Source organism: Kogia breviceps, chromosome 12 (assembly GCF_026419965.1).
Source record: "Kogia breviceps isolate mKogBre1 chromosome 12, mKogBre1 haplotype 1, whole genome shotgun sequence".
Lineage (NCBI taxonomy): Eukaryota > Metazoa > Chordata > Mammalia > Artiodactyla > Physeteridae > Kogia > Kogia breviceps.
The window spans coordinates 41,601,063-41,619,606 of NC_081321.1; the positions used below are offsets into that span (position 1 = coordinate 41,601,063).

An 18,544-nucleotide genomic window follows, 5' to 3' on the forward strand; every position below is an offset into this window, starting at 1 on the left:
AATCTTCTCTCCTTCTCCTCCTTTACTCCACTGGGGTGCCTCCTGGGCCTTGGGTAGTCATCTTTGGGACAGAGGCGGGTGGCCTATTGTCACCTCTGGTTTTGCTGACTGCAGGCCAGAGCATTCTTGTAGTTTTCAGAGCTTTGAGTGCTTAATCAGCAAGGAGTTCAGCTGCCTCCAGGGTCAGGTCCAGAGTGACAGGGCTTCGAGTGGGAATGGAGGCCATGAGGCCCCCATTGTCCCATCCCCTCCTTCCCTGGGTGTGGATGTGCACCCCTGAAGTCACCGGCCCTCGCGCATCTGACGCTGTGTGCTCTGGTTCACGGTTGCCGATCCCTCAGCCCAGAGCCGCCGCTGGGCTTCCTTGCTTCCCCTCAGTCCTGCTGGCCTTTGGGATCCAGCTTGCCTGCCCCCTCCTCTGGGGACCTTCCCGAGGCCTGTGACCAAGGTGGGACCCTCAGTTATGTCCTCCTTCACAACAAGCCTGACGTCTGTAATTTCCTGTTCCAGGTCTGTACCCTCAGGTAGGTTGTAAGCCCCAGGGGCATGGATGGGGGCCAGGGCCCCATTTTTTAAAAATAGCTTTATTAAGATATAATTCACATGTCGTATAATTCGCTCATTTAAAATGTACAATTCAGTGGTTTTAGTATATTCCCAGATAAGTGCAACCGTCCCCCCAGTCTCTTAGAATGATCTCATCGCCTCAAAAGAAACCTTTGGCTGTCCGCCACACCCCGTCTTCGCTTCCCTCCAGCCCACTAGGCAACCACGGATCTGCTTTCTGTCTCTATAGATTCCCCTAATCTGGAATTTCATATGAATGGAGTCATAGAATATGTGGTCTCTGTGTCTGGCTTCTTTTATCTCCCTCATGTTTTCAAGGTTCATCCATGTTGGAGCACGTATTAGTACTTCACTCCTTTTTATGGCCAAATAATATTTCATCGTATGGAGAGACCAAATTGTGATTATCCATTCATCCACTGATGGACATTTTGGTTGTTTCCACCTCTTGGCTCTTGTGAATAGTGATGCTATGAACATTCACCTACGAGTTTTTGTGTGGACATGCTTTCATTTCTCTTGGCTATCTACCTAGGCGTGGAATTGCTGGGTCACATGGTAACTCTATGTTTCACATTTTGAGGAGCTGCCAGACTGTTTTCCAAAGTGGCTGCACCAGTTTTTGGTCCCTACCATGGGCTCTAGGAACTGTGTCTACTGTCCCTACTGGTAGGTCAGCCCTGACTGGGGCTGCCTTGTTTGCCACAGAGACACCAGCCCCTGGGTGGTCTGACCCATAACAGGTGCTTGATAAGTATTATATTGAGTGAGTGAAAAAGCAAGTGGGTGGGTTGTTTTTAATATGCTGCCCATAAATCGGTAACCCTTGTCCGTTCAGACCCTTTCCTTGTAATCTTCTCTGTGAGCTTCTCTCTAATCTCCTTGCCTGGCATAATCACAAGTTGCTTTTTCTTGTCATTTCCATTCTCTCTGGCTGTCACTGCTTATGACTCCTCTGTGAGGCTGAGAGTCACGCTAGGGGGTTCCGAGCGTGTTGTAGTCACCTCTGTATCACCAGCTTCTAATGCAGGGCTTGGCACGGAAGAGATGCCCTATGCAGGGCTGTGGGCGAGGAGGAGCTGCACCCCTGCGCTCAGGAGAGGGGAGCCACAAGGGGGCATCTGTAGTGGGGGGATTGTTACAGGGGATCAGTGAGGCAACAGGGAGGGTATCAGGGCCAGGCAGAGGGTGGAACCGCTGTCACCAAGTCTCATTTCCAGGTCTTGGGGCTCCCGAGAGGGAGAGGAGGCTAGGGGGTGCCCCGCCCTGGCCAGTCTGCTGCCCATCTTCCCTGCTTTCCCCAGGCCTGTACCTGCCCTGCCTGGGGACCTGGCTGGGGAAGCAGAGCCCAGGCTTTGAGGCTGCTGAGTACAGACATGACAGACTTTCTCTAGGACATATGCAGGGGACCATGTGGTGAGGAGGCCCATGAGGAATAGGGCTGTGGTTTTTAACGTGGCAGGTGACTTGCAAACTGTCTGTAAAGTGGGGTTTGTGATGATTATTCATGGCAAAACAGCTTTTGCAACACTGAGGACATGTAAATGCTGAGCCAATGTTTGTTGTGTCTTCTTTCCTGATATAATCATGCGTGTGAAGGAAGTGCCAGCAGGGCGTCTGTCCTGAGCAAGTCCTGTGGGGATTCGAGAGAAGCACAATACACGTTCTTTTTCTTTAATAACAGGCTTGTGGTCCTGTTGGGAAGACAAAATGAAAGCACACTGAGTAACTTATGAAAAGGTTGTACGCAGTAAAACACCACCTCTTGGCTCTGTTTCAGGTAGCCTTATTCCAGAAGTCTCCCTGACTGGCCACTTTTCCTACTGATGGCCAAGGATCCTGACCCTTTAATCCTTCATCAAAAAGCCTCAGCAGGGCTTCCCTGGTGGCGCAGCGGTTGAGAGCCCGCCTGCCGATGCAGGGGACACGGGTTCGTGTCCCGGTCTGGGAAGATCCCACATGCCGCAGAGCGGCTGGGCCCGTGAGCCATGGCCGCTGAGGCTGCGCGTCCGGAGCCTGTGCTCAGCAACGGGAGAGGCCACAACAGTGAGAGGCCCGCGTACAGCAAAAAACAAAAAAACAAACAAAAAAAACCCAGTGGCTACACTGAGTAGAGCACTTGGCACTTGGTTTTTGGTTTGGGGTTTTTTTTCCCTGTTAGTCTTTAAAAAATTTTTTTAAAATATTTTATACAATTTTAAAAGGTTACTTTCCATTTACAGTTATTACAAAGCATTGGCTATATTCTTTGTGTTGTAAAATAAATACATCCTTGTAGCCTATCTTACACTCAATAATAGCTTGGACCTCCCACTCCCCCACCCCTATATTGCCCCTCCTCACTGGTAACCACTAGTGTGTTCTCTATAACTGTGAGTCTGCTTCTTCTTTTGTTATAGTCACTAGTTTGTTGTATGTTTTAGATTCCACGTATAAGTGATAGCATACAGTATTTGTCTTTCTCTCCCTGACTTATTTCACTTAGCATAATGCCCTCCAAGTCCATCCATGTTGCTGCAAATGGCAAAATTTCATTCTTTTTTTATGGCTGAGTAGTATTCCAGTGTATATATGTACCACATCTTCTTTATCCATTCATCTGTTGATGGACACTCAGGTTGCTTCCATATTTGGGCAATTGTAAATAATGCTGCAACATAAACACACAGAGGTTAAACAATATGCTACTAAGCAATCAATGGATCATGGAAAAAATTAAAGAGGAAATCAAAAATTACTTAGAGACACGGGACTTCCCTGGTGGCGCAGTGGTTAAGAATCTGCCTGCCAATGCAGGGGACATGGGTTCGAGGCCTGGTCCAGGAAGATCCCACATGCCACGGAGCAACTAAGCCCATGCACCACAACTACTGAGCCTGTGCTCTAGAGCTCAGGAACCACAACTCCTGAGCCTGCGTGCCACAGCTACTGAAGCTGGCACACCTAGAGCCCGTGCTCCACACCATGAGAAACCACTGCAATGGGAAGCCCACACACTGCAAGGAAGAGTAGCTCCCACTCACCGCAACTAGAGAAAGCTCGTGTGCAACACCAAAGACCCAATGCAGCCAAAAATTAAAAATAAATAAATGAATTTATATTTAAAATATATCTAGAAACAAATGAAAATGAAAACATGACAATCCGAACCCTATGGAATGCAGTAAAAGCAGTTCTTTTTTTTTGATTCTTTAAAAATCAAAGTATAGTTGATTTACAATATTTCAGATATACAGCAAAGTGATTCAGTTTTAAGCAAAAGCAGTTCTAAGAGGGAAGTTTATAGTGATCCCTGTTGGTCATGTTGACTGTGTCCTCCAGCCACTATCCATCTAAATTGATAAGGAGTCTCCAAGGCTTCTCATCCCCTTTTGTCTTCATCTCACATCCCGGGGGCTGGGTGAGGGCGGAGTCAGACAGAGAAATCATTAGATCTTCTTTTGTCTTGCTGACTTCTTGCTTCTTGCAGTGGCTTTGGAGGATGGGAGAAGCTGAAATGTATTCCGTCTCTGTTTTGTTGATGAGGAAACTGAGTCCCCACTTGGTAAATGAAGGAGACCAACATTGCCAAGCTAGAGAGAAGTAGAGCCACATTCCGTGGTCTCTCCACACAGGGTCCTTTCAGAGGTGCAGGTGAAGGGTTGGCAGACGCTTGCCAGCCTCAAGCAGCAGCTTGGCACTTGAAGCGGCGGTTCTCTGTTTTCTGGGCTATTTCCTCCTTGGGGCTGAAGCCAGGGAATGGGCCTCTCCTCCATTGAGAGACTGTTTGAGAGTCTGTTTCCACAGGGAACCCGTGAATCATAGCTTTTGTTGATACAGGCCAGGAGGAGCACAGGAGTTCTCTTGCCTGGTTGCCAACGCATCCAGATACCAGCTGGGGTGGTGAATGCGTCTGCAGTGGAAAGAATAATCGTCTTTGTTTTCTGTACTCATGGAATGCTGATCTTTCTCCCAGAAGAAAGGACACTTGTTTCCTGAGCCATGCTGAGGAAACTCTTCAGAGCTTTCCAGGGAACAAAAGCTTGTGAAGGCTCAAGGCTGGGAGGGCCTTTGCTGGCCCGTCCACGGGAATGGGGGTCACTGCAGCTTTTGCCCATCAAGCTTCCTGTGTGGAGGATGCTCCAGGCTGCCTGAACCTCCTGGGTCATGCCTTTCTCTCCCAAACCCTCTCCTGGGAGCCTATTCCAGGCATTGCCATCTCATCCTGTTTCCAATCTTGTTTTCCTTGGCCATCACCTCTTGTCTGGGGTTGCCCACTTCCTTCCTTCCCTCCCTCCTCTCTCTAATTCTCCCACCTGGACCGTTGTTTCCAAAGCTAGATTGTCTTACTCGTTGACTTTGGTGAAGTAGACGGAAACACATATGTCTTACCTCTCTTTCTCCTTCACTCCCCCTCCTTTGACCTTTGACCTTCACTGTGACCTTTACCCTGGTGGACAATGTCTACCTGAATGCCTAGGACACCCCGGCCTCCCACTTTAAAACCTCAGAATTTAGAGACTATGACACCTCTGCTTTTCTTCCTGCCAACGAGGTTTCTTGTTTCTATTTTTAACCTCCTTTATAATTCTGCTTTGAACTCTCCACGGGAGAAGCCTTCTCAGATAAACTGTGCCCAAGAACAGCCCCTTCACACCTGTTCCCTGAGCAGGCCTGTGTGTGGCTTGCACATCGGCATATTGTTCCTCCTGCCTTGGTTTCCTGTTGGTCTGGAGGGTTGGGGTGTGTCCCCTTTCCCCTGCCCTGCCTCGTAGCACCCTACAGAGAATTGTGACTGCAGCTCACTGGACATAGGTTGTCTAATTTAAAGAAGAGCTTTAGGAACATATTCTTTTCTGTTCTCCACACCTCCTGAGTTTCTCCAACACTGTACTATTGAGTCTGTCTGGGAGGAGTTTTCTTGAGGTTTGAGGAGTCATGGATTCAAAAGCTATAGTATGGGCTCTGGTGCCCAAGGCTGGGAGTTTCAAAACTCCTCCACTTCCCTGTTCCTGCACCTTCTGCTTGGGTTGGTCTCTCCCATCCTCAGAGGGTTGCTGAGGCTTCTGACTGTGGTGGATTTCAAGGAGACTGACCCAAGGTAGCAACCAGGGCTTGAAGTGAGGGGAAGAGGGGAGGAAAACATGGAGGCACACCTCCCAAGGCCGTGGGGGTGGGGGGCACACCAAGGAGCTTTGGCTTCCAACCAGACCAGGGCAAGAGTAGGGCAGGCTGGAGGGGGAAGAGGGGATTGGGTCATCCTCTAGAGCAGGCTGGCTGATGCTCAGAGTCAGGGTCCCTGGGTACAGTGTCCGAGTCCCCAGGCCTCAGCCACCCACCCTCAATCCCTCAATATGCTAGATGCCTCCCAGACAGCCCTCTCCTACTGTCTCAGGAGTTCTACTTGTAGTTAAAAACTATTTATTAGCACTTGCTATACTCCAGGTGTTCACTGATCAAGGCACAGGAGATATAGCAGTGAAAAAAGTAGACAAACCCCTTTCCTCCCGGAGCTCACACTGAAAGAGAAAGGGGGTTGGGGCCATCTGGAGGTTCAGTCACAACCTGAGTCTTACAACTTCTGGGGACTGAGTACAGAGATGATAATTCTGTTGCAGTGGTACCTGAGACATCCCACCAGGAACACTCTTCAACCTTGACTGTTCCTGCTGGGGCAGCCGATCTCCTCAACACTTGGCATCTCTAACAGGTACCACCCAGCCTGCCTGTACAGGGGTCAGACCTTCCACCACATGGCCTCTTTGCTCCTGCATTCAGTGGCAACAATTCCTCTCCAAAGGGACTAAACGTGCCAACTGACCTCAAGAAACCACCGAGATTCAGGACTTGGGATGTGTACTTGCACACGGCCAGAACTTAACTGATCTGCTCCCCTCCATTGCCCACATAACCAGGGCTTTCACTCAGGTCCAGATTCAATGGGCAGGTACAGAGCCTGGTGCAGGTGGGCAGGTGGCCCTCAAGGCCCCTTCCTCAATTTTAGCAACAAACCGGGGTGCTCTTTCCATTCAGGCTGGTGCTTAAGAGAAGCAAGATGGAGTAGCCCCTTCCCTCCATGATCAAGAGCTTCATACACACCCAACAGATGTGCATATACAAAGCACGGATGGACACATGGCCACCCACGTCCTAAGAACATTCACGAGACGATAATCTACACATGAATGTGGTGTTGACTGGATGCATCAGGATAGAGAGGTGAAGCAAAGGAGCAGAGTCAATCTTTAGAGCTGAGGGAGGCTCAGAGAGTACGAAACCAAGGATAGGAACCACTGAAGGCCACACAATCATCTGGTAGACCAGCCAGAGCTCCCGATCCCTTCTGATGCCTTTTGCCCCGAACCTCCCTCACATGATAGAGCCAGTGAGAAAAGTCCCCTTTGCCTGGGAAGCACAGCTGGAGTTCTTCCTGGAGGGAGGGGCTGGTACAATGCCAGTGTCTCAAGGGCCCTCACAGTGCCCCCCCCCCCGAAAGCACCTGGAAGGATTCAGATGTGTCTTGGCCATCTGCCTCTGACCATCTTAATGTCCTCTCGTGTCCCCAGGAGGGGGCACTTCACCAAGACTATAGTTCCACTAGGCAGCCTCTATTTTGTCTGGTGGCCCTATTCATAGCTGACTGGGATAGTAATGCCTGCCCTGAAGGTCAAACTGCTGGCATGTAGCTGGCCTCCACAGAACTGGGGACATATCTGGCCTGCATTCCAGAGTGGTGAGAGAAGCCTGTAAGTAACCTGCTGTCATGGAGCTTTTCACATGGGGAGGGGGGAACCAGAGTCTGTGCCTGGCTCACTGGGAAGTTTCCCCACCAGCTTTTGGGATTTTGTACAGCTTGGTGGTTCCTAAGCTCTGCTTCCATCATTCCCTTGACTCAAACCCTACAGCTGCATAATAGTAGGGTAGGGCGGTCACTAATTCTCAGAAGTCTTCCCCAGATCCAAAACTTCTGCCTAGTGACATGCTTAGCTGCAAGACCCTTGCACACCTGTGGACCACCATGGCATAAGGCTAGATTGCAACTTGATCCCTCATCCAGGGCAGAGGGTCTCTGCTGTGGCTCCAAATTAGCAAAAATTATTATAATTGAATTGGTAATTGTTGACCTTATGGAATTTTTCCTTGCTTTTTATTCCTCTGCATACAGGTAGGAACTGGTTGGAAAGCCTGATGAGCCAAATTCTAGAATAAGCTGTGTAAACTTGGCCTAAAAATCTGTTTCTGTCTAAAAGTCAAAATCATAACCCTGACACTGATATCTGGGAAGATTTGAATAAACCTCTAACATCTGTTTTGCTTGTCAAAACGTGTATAGAATTTTACACTGAAAATGGTTTTTGGATATCCTATCACAAAAGGAGAATGTTCCCAGCCATAACCGCCGCCATGCTAATCTGAGTGTCATCTGTTAATCTGGACCATCTTTCTTTTTTTTTTTAATTAATTTTTATTGGAGTATAGTTGCTTTACAATGTTGTTACTGTCTACTGTACAGCAAAGTGAATCAGCTATACTCTTATATATGTCCCCTCTTTTTTGGTTTTCCTTCCCATTTAGGTCACTATAGTGCATTGAGTAGAGTTCCCTGTGTTATATAGTAGGTTCTCATTAGTTTTTTTTTTTTTTTTTTTTTTTTTTTTGTGGTACGCGGGCCTCTCACTGTTGTGGCCTCTCCCGTTGTGGAGAACAGGCTCCGGACGTGCAGGCTCAGCCGCCATGGGTCACGGGCCCAGCCGCTCCGTGGCATGTGGGATCTTCCCGGACCGGGGCACGAACCCACGTCCCCTGCATCGGCAGGCTGACTCTCAACCACTGCGCCACCAGGGAAGCCCAGTTATCTACTTTATACATAGTGTCAATAGTGTCTATATGTCAATCCCAATCTCCCAATTCATCCCACTCCCCCCTTTTCCCCTTGGTATCTATATGTTTGTTCTACATCTGTGTCTCTATTTCTGCTTTGCAAATAAGATCATCTATACCATTTTTCTAGATTCCACATATATACATTAATATACAATATTTGTTTTTCTCTTTCTGACTTATCTCACTCTGTATAACAGGCTCTAGGCTCATCCACATCTCTACAAATGACCCAGTTTCATTTCTTTCTATGGCTGAGTAATATTCCATTGTATATATGTACCACAGCTTCTTTATCCATTCCTCTGTTGATGGACATTTAGGTTGCTTTCATGTCCTGGCTATTGTAAATAGTGCTGCAGTGAACACTGGGGTGCATGTGTCTTTTTGAATTACAGTTTTCTCTGGGTATATGCCCAGTACTGGGATTGCTGGGTCATATGGCAGTTCTATTTTAGTTTTTTAAGGAACCTGCATACTGTTGTCCCTGGTGGCTGTATCAATTTACATTCCCACCAACAGTGCAAGAGGGTTCTCTTTTCTCCACGCCCTCTCCAGCATTTATTGTTTGTAGATTTTTTGTTGATGGCTATTCTGACTGGTGTGAGGTGACACCTCATTGTAGTTTTGATTTGCATTTTTCTAATAATTAGTGATCTTGAGCATCTTTTCATGTGTTTGTTGGCCATCTGTATGTCTTCTTTGGAGAAATGTCTATTTAGATCTTCCACCCATGTTTTGATTGGGTTGTTTGTTTTTTTCGTATTGAGCTGCATGAGTTGTTTGTATATTTTGGAGATTAATCCTTTGTCAGTTTCTTCATTTGTAAACATTTTCTCCCCTTCTAAGTGTTGTCTTTTCCTTGTTTATGGTTTCCTTTGCTGTGCAAAAGCTTTTAAGTTTCATTAGGTCCTATTTGTTTATTTTTGTTTTCATTTCCATTACTCTAGGAGATGAGTCATAAAAGATCTTGCTGTGATTTATGTCAAAGAGTGTTTTTCCTATGTTTTCCTCTAAGAGTCTTATAGTGTCCAGTCTTACATTTAGACCTTTAATCCATTTTGAGTTCATTTTTGTATATGGTGTTAGGAATTGTTCTAATTTCATTCTTTTACATGTAGTTGTCCAGTTTTCCCAGCACCATTTATTGAAGAGGCTGTCTTTTCTCCATTGTATATTCTTGCCTCCTTCATCATAGATTAGGTGACCATAGGTGCATAGATTTATCTCTGGGTTTTCTATCCTGTACCATTGATCTATATTTCTGTTTTTGTGCCAGTACTGTCTTGATTACAGTAGCTTTGTAGTATAGTTTGAAGCTGGGTAGCCTGATTCCTCCAGTTCCATTTTTCTTTATCAAGATTGCTTTGGCTATTTGGGGTCTTTTGTGTTTCCATACAAATTGTAAAATTTTTTATTCTAATTCTGTGAAAAATGCCATTGGAAATTTGATAGGGATTTCATTGAAACTGTAGATTGCTTTGGGTAGCATAGTCATTTTCACAATATTGATTCTTCCACTCCAGGAGCACAGTATATCTCTCCATCTGTTTGTGTCATCTTAGATTTCTTTCATCAGTGTTTTATAGTTTTCTGCATACAGGTCTTTTGCCTCCTTAGGTAGGTTTATTCCTAGGTATTTTATTCTTTTTGTTGCAATAGTAAGTGGGACTGTCTCCTTAATTTCTCTTTCTGAACTTTCATTGTCAGTGTATAGGAATGCAAGAGATTTCCGTGCATTAATTTTGTATCCTGAAAGGGGAAATTACAACTCACACAACAGAAATACAAAGGATCGTAAGAGACTACTACAAGCAACTATATGCCAATAAAATGGACAACCTGGAAGAAATGGACAAATTCTTGGAAAGGTACAACTTTCCAAGACTGAACCAAGAAGATTTAGAAAATATAAACAGACCAATCACAATTAGTGAAATTGAAACTGTAATTAAAAATCTTCCAACAAACAAAAGTCCAGGACCAGATGGCTTTATAGGCAAATTCTATCAAACATTTAGAGAAGAGTTAAAAACTATCCTTCTCAAACTCTTCCAAAAAATTTCAGAGGGAGGAACACTCCCACACTCATTCTATGAGACCACCGTCACCCTATATCTTTTTGAATTATAGTTTTGTCCGGCTATATGCCCAAGAGTGGGATTGCTGGATCATATGGTAATTCTATTTTTAGTTTTCTGAGGAGCATAAATACTGTTTTCCACAGTGACTGCACCAACTTACATTCCAACCAACAATGTAGGAGGGTTCCCTTTTCTCCACACCCTCTCCAGCATTTGTTATTTGTAGACTTTTTAATGATGGTCCTTCTGACCAGAGTGAGGTGGTACCTCACTGCAGTTTTGATTTGCATTTCTCTAGTAATTAGCCATGTTGAGCATCTTTTTATGTGCCTATTGGCCATTTGTATTTCTCCTTTGGAGAAATGTCTCTTTCGGTCTTCTGCCCATTTTTTGATTGGGTTGTTTGTTTCTTTGTTGTTGAGTTGTTTGTATATTTTGGAAATTAAGCCCTTGTCAGTTGCATTGTTTGCAAATATTTTCTCCCGTTCTGTAGGTTGTATTTGCATTTTTTTATGTTTTCCTTTGCTGTGCAGAAGCTTGTAAGTTTGATTAGGTCCCATTTGTTTATTTTTGTCTTTATTTCTATTGCCTTGGGAGACTGACCTAAGAAAACATTGGTATGATTTATGTCAGAGAATGTTTTGCCTATGTTCTCTTATAGGAGTTTTATGGTGTCATGTCTTATGTTTAAGTCTTTAAGCCATTTTTAGTTTGTTTTTGTGTATGGTGAGAGGGCGTGTTCTAACTTCACTGATTTACATGCAGCTGTCCGGCTTTCCCAACACCACTTGCTGAAGAGACTCTCTCAAAGACTCCATTTTGAGAAAAAACCCTGAGTGGCAGAGGGCTGAATAGTAGTTGGTAGTCATCCACACACAGAATAACTGAGTATCACATGATGTTGACTGATACAGTTGGGTATGAAGCAGGGTAAGTTGTCAGTGGGGTTGAGAGGTGGTTCTCCAAAGATGAGGGTCACTGAGTGGGATGAGTAAGTTTCAGAACCAGTACATGATCAACACTACAATCTAACACAGAATCTTTATATTAGAAATCTGCTTTATTCAGCACAACAAAAGAAAGCAGAGAGCAGAGAAAAAGATTGTAGGGATATAACTGCAGCTGAGAGGGTGGTGTCAATACCATTTAGGGACACTGCATGGAAAGATAACTTATTTGTTCTGTGGGGAACTCCTGAGTCTAGCTAGAATGGGCAGGACAGTTAAAGGGAAGATTCCCTGCTCTGTTTTCATGATCTCGATTGTCAGTTTTCAAGGAGGGCATAGGTCATTTTCTTCCTAGAATCATGGTGGACTGATGAAACTGATAATAAGATGGGAACATCAATAGGATGCCTACATATGTTCATGACACTGATTGTTGACCTTCTGATAGTGAGTAATGGAGGCTCGGGTGAAGCCAGTATAGACGGAGGAAATGAGGACTTAGCCACTTCTGCTCTAACTCATAGGCCAAGAGAAGTCAGAGACAGGAGAGAGGCATCAACCTGAGAAGAGGGCAATGCAGCTGGATGGGGGGCTGAGACAATGTGGGACCAAGTACCAACAGGAGGACTTCAGTGCTTGTAGTTCTTCCTGCTGGAGGAGGAGGTGGTGGTGTATTTGACCGTGGAACTGCTGCCCCTGGAGGAGCTGAGGCCACCCACTATGGCTCTGCCACTACTGGAACTGAAGCCACCTCCAACGCTGTGACCACTGCTATAGGAATAGCCACTGCTTCCGCCCAGGCCTAAGCTACTGCTGACACCACTGACACTGCCATAGCCACTGGGCATGGTGGACTGCATGTGGCCATGATCTGTCTCAGATCAGTCTCTGGATCATGTGGTTGAGCTCAGCAGTCTCCTGCTTGGTGTTGTACATGTCATCACTTTGCCTATGTACCTTGACCTGCATGCAGCTCCTTACGCTGTAGTCCAGAAGAATAGAGAAGCAGTGTGCATGGGGGTAGATACAGTGTTTATGGGCTTTCACATGCCAAAAATGGCTTTCAATTCCCAGCCATCTAATAAACTCACACCAAACGATGCGACATCTCTAGAAATAGTAGATGGCACAAGATTATTTGCTGCTGTACAACTGAATAGCTCTGTACGATCATTGAGAACCTAGTTTTTCAATAAACTAGTGATGTTCTTAGTGATATCTAAGGGATTTCACAATCAGGAAGAGGTTGAAGGCAAAACTCAGTAAGGCAATGTCATTAAACTCTTTTTTCTTTTTATTCACTAGGCCTAATTGTAAATTCTTTAATTGTCTACGTGAACTGAGCAATGACAGACCTCCTATGAAATCATCCAGGGTCTTTGTATTTCAAACTCCACTCAAAAAACTGCAATAGGCTGGTGCAGCTGAGTGTAACCACCTGGGGCGGGGGCACAGGATTTCTCTCCCATTGCTGACAACTGCTCACCTTGCTCTGGTGTAAGGACTTGGCCTCAGCCTGCCTCATTTGAGCAATCTCCCCATATAGGCCTTTGACCTCAGAAATGGTGCTGTCCAGGTCCAGATTTTGGTCGTTGTCCACAGAGAGGACCGCAGAAATGTCTGAGCTGTAAGATTGCATCTGAGAGCACTCCTACCAGATATGGATTGTTAGTACCTCTGCTTCCAGTGATAAATCTATGAGATCCAACTTCCAAACATTCCATCCACTCAGACTCTTATGCAGAAAAATGAACAAACCAACGAACAAACAGGGTGAGGTACTCTCCATCTCAAAGTAAGAACATAAGTGATCAATTGGATCATTAAGGGTATTTATCTTGGTGTGCAGTTCAACCTCATTCATGCAGCATCCACGTCCTGGGAAAGGAGGAACAACTCAGAGTCAGCTGACCCCTACTCCCAGCCCACCCAATATCTTCTCCTCCCACTCCTTTGTTGAAGGGCTCTTCAACAAAGGAATGGGGACACCTAATATTGCTAAGCTCACCTTCCTCAGTGTTACAGGTTCATTCGGTGCTGTTGCAGGCTTATTGCTTTCTTCTTCATTTCCAGAGAGGATGATGAAAGATGCTTGAGTTAGTGAGTAAAGGATTTTGAAAGAGCCAGTGGAAATTTTCATTTCCATTGGATATTTTTCCTAAGCAATCATGCCCTCAACTGGACCTAGTCACTCGGTAGACTTGAAGTGTGGGCTTCAGAAAACTGAGCTCACTTGTTCTTGAAGTCCTCCACCAGTTCCTGCATGTGTCTGAGCTCTGAGTCCGGGCAGCCACTAAAGAAGAGGAGAGATTACTTCCACCCCCTGAGGTTGTTGATATAGTGCTCAAACGTAGGCACCAGGGTCACCCTCACGGGCTTGGATCCCTGCTGCTGAAGGAGGGTCCACTTGGTATCCGGGCCCTTGTTCTGCTGCTGCTCCAGGAACCACATTTGCAGGAAGGCAAGAGAGTCGTTTGCTAGACATAGAAAGAAAGGCACAAGTGTCTGTATTACCAGGTTTCCAAGTAGGCTGGGGTGGTGTCCATGGTGCTGGGCACTAAGGGAGTATACAGAGGCTCAGATTGGGCGGTATGCTCCCCTGATATTCTTCCTTCTCAACCGGCAGATCTCACTGATGAAATTCCCCCATAGACTTTTGAGCTGTTCCTGCCCTATAAGTTATTGTGCCTATCAGTGATTTTTTCATCACTTCCTCTCTTTCTCTTGAGAAGCAGAATCAAAAATTTAATTTAAAATAGTTTTTACCTGATGTATTACACAAAGCTTTTATTTTCTAAAATAAAAGGGATGTTAAATGTTGTCTAATGATTAGATTCTAATCTAAACTCCCTTTTAGTGCATGTATCTCTTCTAAAACACTCTTGATAGATGGTCATGCTCTGTTTCTAGAATAACATTTTTTAAAAAAACAAATTATAAATATTTGCACATCTCAAATGTTTCTTTTTCTCACCTGGATGGAAAATAATTTCACTTTTATTTTCTTCTCTTTGTTTTTCTTTTTTTTTTTTTTTCTTCCTGCTGGAAAGGTAGGCCAGAACCTCAGAGAAGGTAGTGACTGGCCTTTTCTTTGTATCCCATTGTAGACCCATAAGTGGTAAGTGTTAATCCACTTCATTCTCTCTTTTCATTTTCTTTGCTTCAGGGTTATCAAGAGTGGTGAATTCTTCCCAGGCAGGAATGAGAGACATTTAAGGGATCAGTAGTTGTAAATGATTTCCATCACCTTCTGCCTATGGTCCATATGGAGCCTGTCCTGCATCCCAGTGGAGAGCTAGCCTGAGTTCCCTCCTTCCTCTCTCCCGAGGCTCTGCCTGGTAGGACATTGGTTGCATCTCTCAACTGGGGACTCTGAAATCCCAGTGGAGGGCAGGTGTTCCCGGATCACCTTGTCGATGAAGGAGGCGAACTTGTCGTTGAGGGTCTTGATCTGCTCTCGCTCCTCAGTCTTGACCCGCTGGATGGTGGGGTCGATTTGCAGGTTGAGGGGAGTCAGGAGACTCTGGTTGATGGTTACCTCTTAGATGCCTCCAGGGGGGCAGACGGGGAAGCCAGGGCCCCTATAGCCCCCACCAAAGCCAGCTCCACCACCAAGCCCAAAGCCACCACCAGCTCCACCGCCAAAACCACATCCACTCCCGGCTCCACCTCCAAAGCCAAGGCCGCCTCCAGCTCTGCCGCCATATCCGCCACCGAGGGCACAGCTGCCCCCTCCAAGGGAGATCCTCTTGGAGCCCCCCACGCCATAGAGGCTGCGGCTGCCAAAGTTAGCTCCTCCACCCACTCCAGCAAGGCCACCACTGCCCCTGGAGTGGGACACGGGCACGCTGCTGAAGCCAGAGCGGCAGACCCCAGGGACTCTGGCTGAGCTGGCACTGAAGACACGGCGGCTGCTGCTTTGGCTTCTCACGGTTGATTTGGAAGTCATGGTTCCTGATGTCGAAGATGCTGAGGAGGGCGTGAGAGGTGGAGGGTAGAGCTGAGATGAAAAGTATGAGATAGGGGGCTTCCCTGGTGGCACAGTGGTTGAGAGTCCGCCTGCCGATGCAGGGGACACGGGTTTGTACCCCAGTCCGGGAAGATCCCACATGCCGCTGAGCGGCTGGGCCCGTGGGCCATGGCCACTGAGCCTGCGCGTCCGGAGCCTGTCTGTGCTCCGCAACGGGAGAGGCCACTACAGTGAGAGGCCCGTGTACCACACACACACACAAAAGTATGAGATAGATTTCCAGCAGCCAGTGTACAGGGAAGAATGGGCTGGGCTCAGTCCTGGAAGGTAAACCTGCAGGTTGGGAAGGATTGGGCTTTACAAACAGTGAGATCATACCTGAGTTATTAGAAAAGATATAAAATATGAAGAATGCTTTTTGGCTTCCTTTAGCCAGGCAAAAATTCTCCTGCCTTTGATCTTTGATTTATATCAATACCACAAGACTATTCTCAATTCACTGAGGCTAGGAGTAGACCGTCTCAAACAAGGGTTCAATATGCGTTGCTTCTGTATCAGAATGTACGTGCCCATCACCCCAGTTTTGCAATTATTATGTCAAGGCCAGATTTATTTCATCCATAATTCCAATCTGTTCTTGTGTAACAGCTCAAAACTTGGAAATCTAACAGCAATCTATTGCTTATGCCCTATTGGAAAGATTACCATTTCCCCAATGATTAAAAATATGTTAAATTTGACTTGTTTTTTCTGTATGTAAAAATTTGAACAGATAGAAAAGTATAAGAACAACATAATAGACCCCTATTTGTCTATTAAGGATGGATACCCATCACCCAGATTTTGCAATTATTATCTAAGGCCGACTTTATTTCATCCATAACTCCACTACTTTCTTCATCCACCTTAAGTTATTTGAAAGGAAATTCCAGAAGAAAGGTCATATGATTTCATATTCAATTCAGTGACAGACTCTTTAGAAAATGACCAAAATGCTGTTTTTACTTTATTTTATTTTTTAAAACATTTATTGGGCTTCCCTGGTGGCGCAGCGGTTGAGAGTCCGCCTGCCGATGCAGGGGACACGGGTTCGTGCCCTGGTCCGGGAAGCTCCCACATGCCGCGGAGCGGCTGGGCCCGTGAGCCATGGTCGCTGCGCCTGTGCGTTGGGAGCCTGTGCTCCGCAACGGGAGAGGCCACAACAGTGAGGGGCCCGCGTACCGCAAAAAAAAAAAAAAAAAAAATTATTTTTATTATTATTTTTGGCCACAATGCACGGCATGTGGGATCCTAGTTCTCCCCGACCAGGGATGGAACCCGAGTCCCCTGCAGTGGAAGTGCAGAGTCTCAACCACCGGACCGCCGGGGAATTCCCCCAAATGCTATTTATATCTTAAAAATTTAACAGTAATTCTTTAACATCACAAAGTTTAGTGAACATTCAAATTTCCCTTTATTCTTACTTATTTTAATAATTTGTTTATTTAATTAAGGGTCCAAATAAGGTCCATATATGTTTATTTGGATGATACATCCTTTAAATAATACATCCTTTACATCATTTAGCTCTTCATCTTTTGGGCCATTTATTTGTTAAATAAACTAGGTTAACTGTCCTGTAGAGTTTTCCATTCTTTGGCTTTCGTGATTGCACCCTCTGATGTCATTCCATATGTTACTCTCTCCTCTATATTCCTGTAATCTGGAATCTTAAATCTGGAAGAACAATAAGTTTATTTTCCAGAAGTAGATGCAGTTGAAAGTGCATAAGATTGAGTATTACATATATATACATCCATAAATATATATATTTGCAGAGTGGTTGCATCATTTTGAGTTTCCAACAGCAGTGTATGAGTGTTCTGTTTGCTCCGTATTGTTGCCTTGGTATCCTCAATTATTTTGACGTTAGCCATTCTGATAGTATGTGGTTTTTTCTCTGTGGGCTTTTAAAATATAATTTATTTAAACTTAAAAATAACCTCACGAAAACAGTTCACCAATTTCTCCCACTCCCACCCCTTCCCCCGCCTCTGGCAACCATCAATCTGATCTCTGTATCTATGAGCTTAGTTTTTAAATTTTTGAAAATTTGTCTTTTAGATTCCACATATAAGAGAGATTTTGCAGTACTTGTCTTTCTCTGACTTATGTCACTTAACATAACGCCCTAGAGATCCATCCATGTTGTCACAAGTGGTAAGATTTCATTCTTTATACCCATATACAATATTTACATATTTTAAAGATGCTTAAATTGTGCACATTTGTCTATCAAAATAAATTTCAGGGCAAATCTCCAGCCACCTAATTGAAAATGTTTCTGTGCTTTTGGGGGGACAATTTGTGTGTATGAGTTTGCGTATGTGTGTGTATACTCTTCCTTTAGGTGTTTCAATTATTCTTGTGTTGAATCTACTTTGTCTTCTTTATCTATATATCCTCTTGACCCTCCTTTAACCCCTCATTAACTCCCTCTATGACCCCCGATTCTCTTTTCTCGATATTCTCCCATACGCCCTTTGTTGTGCATTCAGCACGTCTGTTGTCCTTTGTACTGACATCAACTTGGCCTTCATTTCCCTGTTGGTTTTGTTTTTCTCTCTGCCTCATATCTGACTTCTGTAAGTAATGTTTTATCTCTTATTGTCTCATTATATGCTTTTTCTCCTCTAATTTTATAGAGGGTTTGTTTTATTTTGGCAATATTTTATAGTGACTTTGTTCTGATGAGTGATCATTATCTGCCTTTTGTTTTTCCTGTTCATTTCATTTTTGAACGTGTGTTCTCTTTAATGAGTCCTGGAACAGTTCCTTTCTGACTAGTGCTCATCTTTGAATGAGGTGAACTCCTTCTAGACCAGTCGTTTGCAGAAAGTATTCTGGGGATTGAGCTGGGGCCATATTCAGGTTAACAGGCTGTGCGAATAATTCTCTTATTCCCTAAAAACCTTGCCCAACAAATCACAGCAGAGTGACTTAAATTCACAGTCTCTCTGCTTTTTTTCCTCCTTATTAACAAAATTATGCCAATAGGCCTTGTTTCTGATTTGTTATTCAATTCTACTTCCCAGTTTCTAGGAAGTTCATGACTAATGTGGTCCTGCCTCAGGTCC

The 18,544-nt window shown here is 45.0% G+C and overlaps 1 pseudogene; it reads right to left on the bottom strand.

Moving 5' to 3' along the window:
- Positions 1–12,334: 12,334 nt before the first annotated feature.
- Positions 12,335–15,407, bottom strand: LOC136792313 (keratin, type II cytoskeletal 6A-like; annotated as a pseudogene).
- Positions 15,408–18,544: the final 3,137 nt, after the last annotated feature.